Source organism: Cryptomeria japonica, chromosome 8 (assembly GCF_030272615.1).
Source record: "Cryptomeria japonica chromosome 8, Sugi_1.0, whole genome shotgun sequence".
Taxonomy (NCBI): domain Eukaryota; kingdom Viridiplantae; phylum Streptophyta; class Pinopsida; order Cupressales; family Cupressaceae; genus Cryptomeria; species Cryptomeria japonica.
The window spans coordinates 2951255-2964122 of NC_081412.1; positions in this window are offsets into that span (position 1 = coordinate 2951255).

Consider the following 12868-nt stretch of genomic DNA (forward strand, 5'->3'; position numbering starts at 1 on the left):
CGACACCAACATCCACTACAGTCCTCAAGTTTAATGTCTCTTGTCACTTGTATAAGTCGTATTTGATTGTGGTCACAATGTTTATTTTCACAAAAAGGATAGATAGCACTGAACCATATGTTGTCTAAGTCTGCTGAAAGATTTGATTTGTTGAAACCCATTGTTGTTGCTATCTCATCCGAAACTGATTGAATCCATGAAACTGATACTTTATTGCGAAGAAGATAGAACTTTATTGCGGATCGACGATGCAGTTGTTGCTTTATTATGGATTGTGCGTGAATAGACTGAAGAAAATTGGAAGAAATTGTATTCCTCGAAACATGTGATGTTCTCAGTTCCACACCCATTACTAGACGTAGGATTTGCCTTAGCCACAGATAGGAGCTGATTTATTATGAATGGAAAGGGGTGAAAAGGGAGGTTTATTATGAAAGGATAACCAATCTTGGATAGATCAATAACAAGCCATGATGGGAATGGGTAAGTTTATTATGAATGGATAGGTTGTGAGTGTGTGCAAAGTGAAAGGATGAAATTGAATCCTGAAGAAGGGAGGAGCAATGTCTCTACACATGGCGCTGGTAACCCAGTTTTCACCATGGTACTTGCCCAGGACGCCACCGAAGTGGTTTTCACCGTTGGACGAAAAATGTTTTTATTTACTTTTTTGGTTTTTCAATGTTTTTGTATCACAAGGCGTCTGTTTGCCAGGTTTTCACCAAGTAACGATTTTTTATTTTTTATGATTTTTTTGTATTTTTGAAATTTTTGATTTTTTTTGTATTTTTGAAATTTTTGATTTTTTTGTATTTTTGAAATTTTTGATTTTTTTTTTGTATTTTTGAATTAGGATATTCCAAAGAGCTATGTGTAGAACCTGCAAAGGTGCATGTTGTTGATAGGATCCTCCAAAGATTCTCCCTCTGTGGTTAAGAGTTGATATGCACCAGATCCATATACTGTTGTAATGATGTAAGGACCAAGCCAGTTTGGTTCGAACTTGCCCTTCTTCTCTCTGTCTTGCTGATTTTTGGGGTTTTCTCTGAGAACCAAATCACCTACCTCAAATGTGTGAGGCTTGACTTTGTGATTGTATCTATGACTCATTCGTTGTTGATAAGCCTTGAGATAATTAAAAGCAGTTTGTCTTCATTCATCCAATAGTTCAAGTTCTTGTAAGCGAGAGACCCTATAGTCTTCATCACTGATGATGTTTTGCAAGGAGACTCATAAAGAGGGTAGTTCAACCTCAATAGGAAAGATAGCTTCAGTTCCATAGACAAGTGAATAAGGTGTAGCTCCTGTAGGTGTGTGGACACTTGTGTGGTAGGCCCAAAGTGCAGGATTAAGTTGGATATGCCAATTACGGCCAGCGTCGTCGACTGTCTTTTTTAAGATTTTAAGGATTATTTTGTTAGACGCCTCTGCTTGACCGTTACCTTTAGGGTAATAAGGTGTGGAGAAATGATGGGAAATATGGAAGTGGTCACAGAGTTCACGAACAGCCTAATTTTTGAAGGGACGCCCGTTATCGGTGATAATGGAAATAGGAATACCGTATCGACAAATGATATAGTTGAGAATGAACGTAGCAATCTGTTTTTCAGTGACTTGCATGAGAGGCACGGCTTCGATCCATTTTGTGAAATACTCTGTGACAGTGATAATAAATTTATAACCATTGGAAGAAGGAGGGTGAATCTTGCCTATGAGATCGAGTCCCCACTAACAAAAAGGTCAAGGAGTCGCAATCGGTTGAAGTTCTTGTGCTGGTGCATGGATGAGGTCTCCATGAAGTTGACATTGCTTACATTTTCTGACAAACTGATATGAGTCTTTTTCCATACTGGGCCAGTAATATCCAGTCTTGATGAGTTTCTTGGCTAAGGTAGGACCACTAGAATGTGGACCACATATCCCTTCATGTACTTCATGTAACACAATCTGAGCTTCGTCTCTTTCCAAACATCTAAGAAGAGTGCCATCTAGACCTTGACGGTATAGGATATCGACTAAAATGATGTACCGAGAAGATTGGCGAATGAAAGTGCGACGTTGGTTATTGGATAGATCAGGAGGTAGGGTATTGTCACGAAGGTATGTGAAAATGGAACCATATAACTGGGACTCAGGACCGACGACACATATTGTCTCAGTACGAGTGATTTCATATGAAGGAACCAAAAGGTTATCCACCAAGAACTCATAGTAGGTCTCATTCAGAGGTAGATCAATTAGTGAAGCAATTGTAGCCATGGCATCTGCAGCTTGATTCTGCTCTCTTGGTATCTGCTCAAAGTCTATCTTTGTGAAATGTCATTTTAGGTCATCCACCATTCTTTTGTAAGGAATTAGTTTCTCATCCTTTGTTTGCTAATCATTAGTTGCTTGACGAATTACTAGTTGAGAGTCCCCAAAAACACGAAGTTCTTGGATCTTCCACTAAACAGCAATCCGTAATCCTGTTGTTAATGCCTCATATTCCGCTATGTTATTAGTGCAAGGAAATGATAAGCAGTATGATTTTGGTATGGAATCCCCCTGAGGAGTTATGAAGAGGATGCCAGCTCCTACCCCATGCTGTGTGTATGAGCCGTCAAAGTATAATTGCCATGGTTTTGCATGTGACACTGTTAAAATGGATTCATCTGAAAATTCTAAAATTAGAGGAACATCATCTATCATGGGAGCATCCGCTAACTAATCTGCGATAGCTTGTCCTTTTATTGTTTTTCTGTCCACATACTTGATGTTGAATTCACTCAGGAGCATCACCCATTTGGCTAGTTGCCCAGTAAGTGTTGCTTTATTGAGAAGGTATTTCAACGGATAGATCCTTGCAACCAACTTAGTCTTATGAGTTAGCATGTAATGTCATAATTTCTGTGAAGCAAAGACCATAGTGAGACATGCGCGCTCAATTGGTGTGTAGTTTAGCTCATATCCCACCAATGTGCAATTGATGTAATAGACTGCCTTTTCTTTGCCCTCAGCAACTTGTTGTGCTAGGAGTGCCCCCAGTGCTGTTGAAGTAGCTGATATGTATAGTAGTAGAGGCTGATCTGGAATTGGTGGCATCAAAACTGGTGGATTCAAAAGATAATTTTTGAGTGCCTGGAAAGCTTGTTGACAATTATCATCCCATTTGAATTTGATGTTTTTATGTAGCAAGTGTTGAAAAGGATTGCACTTATCTGCAAGTTGTGCTATGAATCTTCGTATGGATTGAAGTCTCCCTTGTAAAGATCGAAGCTGACTGATAGTTCTTGGTGGTTGCATCTCTAGGATGCCTTGACTTTTGCTGGATCGGCTTTGATTCCTCTTTTTGATACAATGAATCCTAAGAGCTTCCCAGAAGTTACTCCAAAGACACATTTCTTGGGTTTTAATCTTACTTTATATTTTTCCAACCGATCAAAGACGACTAAAAGTACATCCAAATGTGTATCTCTGTCTACTGATTTGCCCAAGAGGTCGTCCACATAATCTTCCATAGTAACGTGCATGAGATCATGAAAGATAGTAGTCATGGCTCTTTGATATGTAGCGCCTGCATTTTTTAGCACAAAGGGCATGACATTCTAGTAGAAGGTTCCCCAAGGACAAGTGAATGTTGTTTTGTGTTGATCCTCAAAGGCAATCTTTGTTTGATTATAACCAGAGAATCCATCCATCAATGATAACATCGCATGACCTGCTGTGAGATCGACAATCAGGTCAATATTTGGTAACGGAAAGTCATCCTTAGGACAAGCTTTGTTGATGTCTCTGAAATCTGTACATATTCTGATGCTGTGATCTGGTTTACTGACAGGTACTAAGTTGGAGATCCATTCGGGATAATCAATTGGGTGTATGAATCCGACATCCAATAATTTCTCAAGTTTTGCTTTGACTAGTAATGCCACTTGGGGATGCAACTTTCTTAATTTCTGTTTCACTGGTTTTACCCCCGGTTTAACTGTCAAATGGTGCATTACCAAATCGGGATCCAATCCAGGCATATCAGCATATGACCATGCAAAGTTGATTTGTTGTTCCGTGAAGAAACTTATGAATTTTGACCTTTCTGACTCTTGCAAAGATTGAGCCAAGAATATGTTGTGTGGAACTTCTTCTATACCAATGTTTATTTTGATAGTCTCCTCTACCAACATGGATGACTTTTCCTTCATATGATGCGGGGAGAATGTCGAGCCTTCCATCTTCGGGTGCCTCAGAGAGGTTTTCACCCTCAGATACGTCCTTTCTTTTTACTTTTTTGGGGTCAAATAGGGCCACAGTGTGGTTTTCGCCATAAGACCCTTGGTTTGTTTTTATTTTTATATTTTTGCGACTGAAAGATCCGACACCCTCACCAAAATATGCCATGCTATTGAGTTCTATAGTGTATCCTGCTTTATGGTCCCCAGGGGGAAGATCATCTCGTATGCCAAGATAGTAAATAAAAGCTTCATCATTTTGGAACGTGTCGAACTGTGCAGGTCCTTCATGATCCCAGTCAATAAGTTGATGGTGAACAAGGGGAAGGCCTTTGATGTCTTCGAAGTTAGCGGGGCTAAGAGTGAAGATGCAGTTATATTCAGGTATGTCGAGGTAGTTATCAAGGTCATCATTGGCACTCTCCTCATCAGTCTCGATCGTGAAAGAATCCAAATTATCATCACTAGTAGCGCATTCTGGGATAAGTGTTCTCATTCTATGTGATTTCAACCTAAAACCTAGAGACAAAGACTGTGCGGACTCCTCAGGGGTTGTTTCTTGACCAACTTTGATTTTTTCATAAAATTCCTCTTCTTTTGTGGGTTCATCTGGCTCTCTGAATGTCTCGATGAGCTCATAGTCACTAGAGGATTTGTCTGAACCCCATTCCCATTCATTGGAGTCTGTGGAATAGCAATTTTCTTGTTGAATTTTGGCATCTTTGATTTGTAATGCTTCTTCTATCTTTTCAGTCACGAAACCAAGTCCCTTCGAGCGTTCCTTTTTGAATGTCAATTCAAGTTGTAAAGGTTCAATGATGCCTTCCTTTCTTAACCCAAGAGGGCTTTTGCCATCGTACCCAAATTTTTGTAGAATCTTGAACCCTTTGCCATACTTCTCACATGGTATACTGATGAGATCTTGTGTATCATTTTCAAGGTCTTTGTAAAGCATTTTGTATAAGTCTTCTTCTTCCAGTTCACCCCATCTTTGAAAAATAGTAGGGTCTCATTTGAGTATAATGATAGATACCTGCTTATTAGGATGTGGTCTTCCATATTCTTTTGGTGAATTCATGACTTGTTGTAAGTACATGGTCTGATTCAAAGTGTATTCACCCATGCCTTTGTCCTGGAATTTGCCCCTAAGTTCACCTTGTTTTGATGTCAAAGGTTTTAATGACTCAGGATCAATGTATGCAGAAGAAGGAACAGCTTTGCGATTACTGGGAATGATGGTCTCAGTTTTTGGTCTCAAGTTATTGCAATATATGAATGGATTAGGATCTCCATTAACTGTTATCTCAACTCCATTGTGAGGAAACTTGATGCATTGGTGATATGTAGATGGGACCACCCTCATTTCATGAATCCAAGGACGTCCTAGCAATATGTTGTATGTGAGATCAAGATCAAGTACTTGACAAACCACATCCTTTGTAATTGGCCCAACTCTGTGAGGTAAGGTGACTATGCCCTTGGATGAATGCTCTTCATCATCATATGCTTTGATGGTAATTTTGTTTGTAGAATTCACAGCCTTGTCAGAATATCCCAATTGCTTAATAGTGCTCAATGTACAAATGTTTAGACCTGCTCCTCCATCTATCAGGACTCATTTGATTCTATGTTTGTGTATGAAGGCTTCAATGTGTAATGGTGAATTATGTGGCTGACTTACGGAGGTGCCATCAGCTTCTGTGAATGTAATGGAGTGTGGAATGGAAAGGTATCCCACCATGGCTTGGAACTGGTCTACGTTCAGATCAGTGGGAACGGCAGTTTCTCTCAAGATTTTGTCAAGAATTGCTTTATGTGCGGGAGATATGCGCAAGAGCTCAAGGATGGAAATAAGCGTGAGTGTTTTCCCTAACTGTTCTACACGGTCATACTCAGGTTTGGTTGATGAGGAAGCGGTGTTCTTGGTTGGAGCACCTTGCAAAGTGAATTTATTTTGACGGGTTGTAACATGACATTCAGAGGTAGGTTCGGAAGAAGATCCAATGCCTTTTAGGACAATCTTGGGTCTTTGGGTAGAATTCTCAGGTGTTTTGTCCTTGATGATAATGGTAGAGACATAATTTTCCATCGAGATGTGATTGATAGTTGAATCATAGTTATAAGATGCTCTGGTATAGTTGGTTTGATCATTTGTGGCTTTAGCTTTTCCCTTGTCATGTTTTGGGAAAGGTTCTTTAAACATCTCATGTTCCTGATTGGATGAGTGTCCCTCGATCTCAATGTCACCTTTATAATAAGATCTTGTATGATGTTCTTCAGTCGAAGACAATTTCCTATTTTATGACCTTTTCTCTTATGGAATTCATAATACTCATCATCATTCCACCAATTCGGTTTAACCTTTGGCTCATATGGAGGCAAATCTGGAATTGTTATTATTTTGTTTGCCACTAGCTTCTTGAAAACTGACTCAAGTGGTTCTCCCAATGGGGTATACTTCCTTCGTGATTTTGAAGTTGTTTGAGTATTCACCTGATTGTTTGTAGAGCTTGATCTAGAAAATACAATTTTTGGTCACACCATATTAGCGTCAACAACACCATCATTGACTGTGTTCTTGTTTTAATTCCAAAATCTTGGCTTATCTTTTCCTTTAAAGTCATCTTTGTTTTCTTTGAATATTTTAATGACTCCTTGTTCAATTAGGACCTTTTCTGTCGCTAATCCTTTTTCAATGACGTCCTTGAAGGTAGACAAACAAGCTTTCCTTAGATCATAGCCAATGTCTTTGTTAACATTTTGGGTGAACATTTCTACCATTTGCTTTTGTGGAATTTCACAAGAGCATCTGTTGGCTAGATTTCTCCATCTTTGTAAAAATGATGAAAAAGACTCTCCATCTTTTTGCTTGGTGTTGCACAAAGTAGTGACTGATATGTCTGTCTCTATGTTGTAGGAGAAATGTTGAATAAATGCCTCTGCTAAGTCACCCCATGACTTAATACCAGGTGGAAGTTGGGAGAACCATTCCATAGCTTGATCACCTAAGCTTTGTGGGAATAATCTCATCAAATATGTCTCTTCTGAAGCAACTTCAATGCAGGCTATGAAAAATTGTCTTATGTGTGCCTTAGGATCCCCTTTGCCTCTGTACTTATCAAATTTAGGCATCACAAAGTGTGTAGGAAAAGGAGGCATTGGAATGCTCTTGTCAAATGGATAAGGACATATGTCTCTCATTGTGTATATTGGCTTCGATGTATTTAAGTCCTCCATTTTCTTTTGTAAGTCCCTAATTTGTTGCTCCAAATTGCTCTTAGGTGGAGATCGACTTCTTGGACCATACCCCATGCTTGAGGCACCAATTGGAGGAGCATGTTGCATATATGGATGATATTGATCATACACATGTTCATATGGAGGAGGTCTATAATGATGCTGCGTATATGGACCACTTGGTATAGATTCATGTTGAGGAATGAAATATCTGCTTTGTCCATGTATACCATACTCTACAGGCATGTCATGAGTTTGTTCTAGCGTATTGTCCCCAAATTTGACACGGGGTTTCCTTGTGTCCAAATTTTGAGCATGCCTTCGAATATCCAATTGCTTTGGTGGTTGATCCTTAGCATTGGTATGTGATTGAGCATATTTTTCTGCATAAGGCTTCCATGATGGTCTGTGAAGGTGAGTATCATATGCTTGGCCATGTGTGTATGGGACCTCTAGTTTTTGAAACAAAGATGATGGTGATTCAGGCACCATATGTGGTCCTCTATTGCCTCCACTATTAGGCCTCCTTTGATCCATGTTGGAGTGAGTTTGTTGCAAAGATTGATTTTCCATTATTTGAGACATGTCAAAATCATGAGGGATCTTGGCTCCACTTTGTGCCATCACTTGTAGAAAATATTGTCGATCTCTCCTCATTATTTCCTCAACCAATCGATTGAAATGGGGATTCATAATGGTGTCTTCCACTTCTGCTGAATGTACGGAAAAGTTGTCCATATTGTCATTGTGTGTATCATTGTTGTTTGTAGTGTCCATGTTCCCAACATTTGGAATGTAGGCATCCATGTCAAGTGATTTAGTATGAGCAGAATTGAAAAAGATATCATTGTCATACTCATAGGAACTCATGTTTGGGGACTCTTGAGCCTCTTTAGCTTCTCTCCTAGATCTTTGGGAACGGGTTTCAACCATGAACTAGGTCTTGACCAAGATGTGTGAGACTAGATGAAAATGGAAAGAGTATGGAAGACCAAAAGTTGGATGGAATGTAAATGAATTTGAGGTGTACTTGCAATGTCCAAAGTGTAAGACCAAGTATGTATGTAGTAGAGTAGGTGTGGCTTCCAAAGAGAGGATAGTTTCTCTTGATGAGGTAAGTTGACCTTGACTCTAAGTAAAACCAAATGAGACCCAAAGGTGATAGACCTTGATGAGGGACCACTAAGCAAAATGTTGTTGTATGTAGTGCGTTGACAAAGTATGATGAGGACAAGCAAGTGACCTTTTGACTCAAGTTTAGACAACTGTGTATGCAATGCAAGGTGTAAAGCAATGATGGACTTTGTGAGACCCAAAGACAGGTTGACTGCTAGATGAAAACCCAAAGATATACCTAGGAAGCTCAAGAATTCCGAAACTGACTATGTTTGTTTGCTGGACTGTAAAAGTTTTTTCAATTCTGGACACAGACGTGCCTGTATACTGCACAGACGCGATTTCCTAACACAGACGTGGTTCTGCTTAACCCAAACACAATTCTGAGACTTTGTAAATACAATGTTGATACTGAGAACACAGACGTGTTGCTCCCTTCATAGACGCGGCTATACAACACAGACACGGTTATATCAGACACAGACACGTTTCTGCAAAATTTCTGCAATTTTTTCCAATCTGTGAAGTTATTTTGTGACCAAATCTGAATGTTTGACTGTTTTTCGTGACAAGAGGACATAGTGTTGATGAGGACTCAATGTTTGCAAGTGTCTAGACAAAATGACTCAAAAAAAAGTGTGTTGTTTCATGTAAAATTGTTTTGCATACACTTGAAGACACAAAAGACACAATGTTTTGTTGTTTGGTCTTGAATGCTTGATTGTTCAAAATAAGTCAAGCACAATTCTTATGGTTGGCCAAGACAATAGTTGTTGATCCCACATGGGGTTTTACCCCCGAGGCTATGCTATTCAGAGCGGATACTTAGATGCTTGACCTCACTGGCTCCACCCTCGGCACTCACTTCTCGGTCAACCAAGCATCAGTCCCCACGAAAACTCCCCGTGGCGAAATTTGTATCTCTACTAAGAACCGTATGTGTGTGGGCCGCTACAAGAGGTCTGACCTCCTGCCCCAACAACTAGAAGGATTTGGGCTTCTAAAAAAAAAATATGCTAGTAAGGGCATCCACTCGTGTGGCCATACATGCGGCACTTTCAGCTCTGTAAATACAGAAGGCTCCTAGCCGGTAGGGGTTATGCCCTACAACTGATCAAATAAATTTGATCAAATGGGTTTATGGGGAGACATAGTGTCGGTATGAACTAATCAACACACGTTATTCATAGTTTTCACCATGAATACAGTTATTTATAGTGGTTTGGAAGAAGATGGCTTTTCTTTTGCTACCACTTGGGTCGTTCTCTTCTCACTAGTAGTCCTAATGACCACACGGGAAGACAGGCCCTCTAAAGATTAAACAAAAAGAGTCTATTGCTCAAGACACAAAAGACAATGATTCAATTTTAGTGCACCAATTGAAGTGTTTGCTAGTCTATGAAAACAAGGCACACAATTAAAAAAATCCAAAAACCCTTGCCAAGGTCCTACAACAAAGATTTGTTAGTAGTTTGGATTGTTTGAAATAATCACCCCTTCCTACAAGCACACAAGTTAGGTAAATTTTAGATCCAAAAGACTTTGTGAAAATAGGGGTCTTCAACCAAACGATTTTGCCTTCAAAACAAGCTGCACCAATTTCGTTAGCTAGATCTGCAAATGTTAGCTCAAAATAAACCAAATCTAAAAACAAAACCAAATGACTAAAAACTAAATCAATAAAACTCCAAAAATGAAATCAATGCACACAGACGCGGTTACCCCAAACACAGACACGGCTCTCTGACGCAGACGCGCTTCTGTGAAACACAGACGTGGTTCCAAAATGCAAACGCGACTTCTGGACACAGACACGCTTAAAAACACCACAAATGCGACTAAGGAACACAGACGCGGTTTTCGGAATTTGCAAAAATAAAATACTATCGAGGATGTAGACACGATCCAAGATGTTGCAAACGTGGCAGAAAACCAAAAACGCGATCCGAAAGTACGCAGATGTGAAAATACCAAAATGTCGTCGAAAATGTCAGATCTATAACTTCAAAATACAAGATCTGCAACAAGGATGTTAAATGCAAAAGGGACAAGAGTCCCACCAGGCGTGCCAAAATGTATACGGTGAAAATGGATACAACAATATTGAAAGACTAAATAGATTCAACCACAAAAATCCTAGCCTAACAACAACAAAGATCCACCATAACATATGAAGATTACCTAAGACAATGTAAATCAAATGAAATCACAAAGACTATACCATCACATGTCCAATAGGGTTTTGAATCTCCATTCTTCCTATCTCCATTGATCTTGCTTGATATATTTGCTCTCAGATTTTGTGTGCATAAGAGCTCAACAAAGAACGGAATGTGGTTGCAAGTAGGATCTCATATGCCAAGTAGTAGTTAGCTTGATTCATTAGCTAGGTAGTTAGGGTCTAATAATGAAGGAAGCATCTCCTTATATAGAAGACACAATATGAAATGGAGGGATAAGATTGAGAGGTGTAAAAGGAGGTCGGCTATAATTAGAGGGTAGGTAAAGAAAATAATAAAATAATGAAAGGGTAAGTAGTGTATGAATTAAGAGATGAATGACATGTGTCATGGGTAGAAAAGGTTAATTAATTAATTAAATAAATAAAGATTCATTCAATTAATAGAGGAATAAGGATCAATTAAATAAATAAGATATTTATTTAATTTAGGAAAAGGATAATTTAAATAAATAAATGTATTTATTTAAATGAGAAATAAGGCTAGCAGAGGATAAATGAATTAATTAAAGATTTATTTAATTAATAGAAGAATTAGGCTAAAGTAATTAAATAAATAAAATATTTATTTAATTAGACTGGACAATTTTAGGTGTCTACAGTTACAATTGCAATAAGTATGGTCACACATCTAAACAATGTAGGACAAAGTCTGCTAGGAATTTTCAAAAGGCAAAATTCAAGGGGTTTTGCAAAAACTGCAATAGATATGGACACAGTACTGAGAAGTGTTGATTTAAGTAGAAAAACTATATGAGGTCTTCACACCGTGCAAATAATAGAAGCTACTAAATTCACACAGACCTTAACTGACAGTATACTATAGTACCATAGGATTACAATACAAGAATATGGTGTGAATGTTTTGGAAGATATGGACATATAAGTGCCAACTGGATGATAAGGTTTGGAATGAACCACTGAAGACCATGGAGAAATCCTGGTATGGCATGCTTTCATTGTCATAAAGTTGGACACTTGGCTAAAGATTATAGAGATCAACCCAGAGGAGATATTGAAGAAATAAAAATCAAACTACAGAAAATCTGGAAAAAAAAGGAAATTGAGTCAGAAAATGAAGAAAGCACCTTACCTACCGAGTTAGGTGCATCTACTTTGAATTAATCAGTAAAGGTATGAAGGGGTTGCATTCTCTCAAGGTTAGATCTTAACAGTTCCTATTTTATCATGTACTTAATTTCAAAATCTACATAGCTAAGATGCATTAGCAAGTTTGAAAATCTATCTAGTCTTTTGGAGTACTAGAGAAGTCGATAAGTGCAGGAAACCTGTCTAGTCGGTAAAAGTGTAAAAAGGAAGTTAATCGATTTAGTGGAACCAAGTGCATTTAATGTTTTCTTACCTAACTGCACAAAGCTCGATAAGGTAAAATGTGTACTTAAAGTTCTTCGCGAGGTCATTTTACACTTACCAGTTATCAAAAGAGCAGAGCTAAGCGATTCAAAGGTGATCAAACAACTCTTGAGCGAATTTCAAGGTATTTATACAGCAATCTCAAACGCATTTTCAAGCCAGTTAACCGATCAATATCAGTTGTGAGTATCTGCATTATATTTACTAAGTCGAAATCATTTTCTAGTTAGTTAAAACCCTAAGATCTTTCATTAGTAGAAATCAAAGTTTAAAATGGCTCCCAAGTTGCAGAAACCTATTGTAGTTGAGATTATTGAGAAGCCCTCACTAAAGTATTCCTTACCTCCCAAAGTTGCATTTGAACCCGATGAGAAAACTGCATTTACTCTTATTCCAGATAGGGTTCTATTGGTTGAAGATGTCAGATTCTACACTAAGTGTCATGTTGAAGAGCTAGGTCATACCGAGATCAAAGACATGTATGATGAGTTATGCACCGATGGAATCCTAGATAGCAAGTATGAGCATATCAAAGTCAAGGGATTGATCGAAGCCCTAACATACCCTCGAGGCTTCAAACCCCAATCGTTAAAATTTGTTTTGAGCAGAGTTCATGATGACTTTATGTGGTTAGAGGAGCAACCGTTCAAAATCACCAAGGAGATCATTCACATAATATCCGGATACCCTATATACG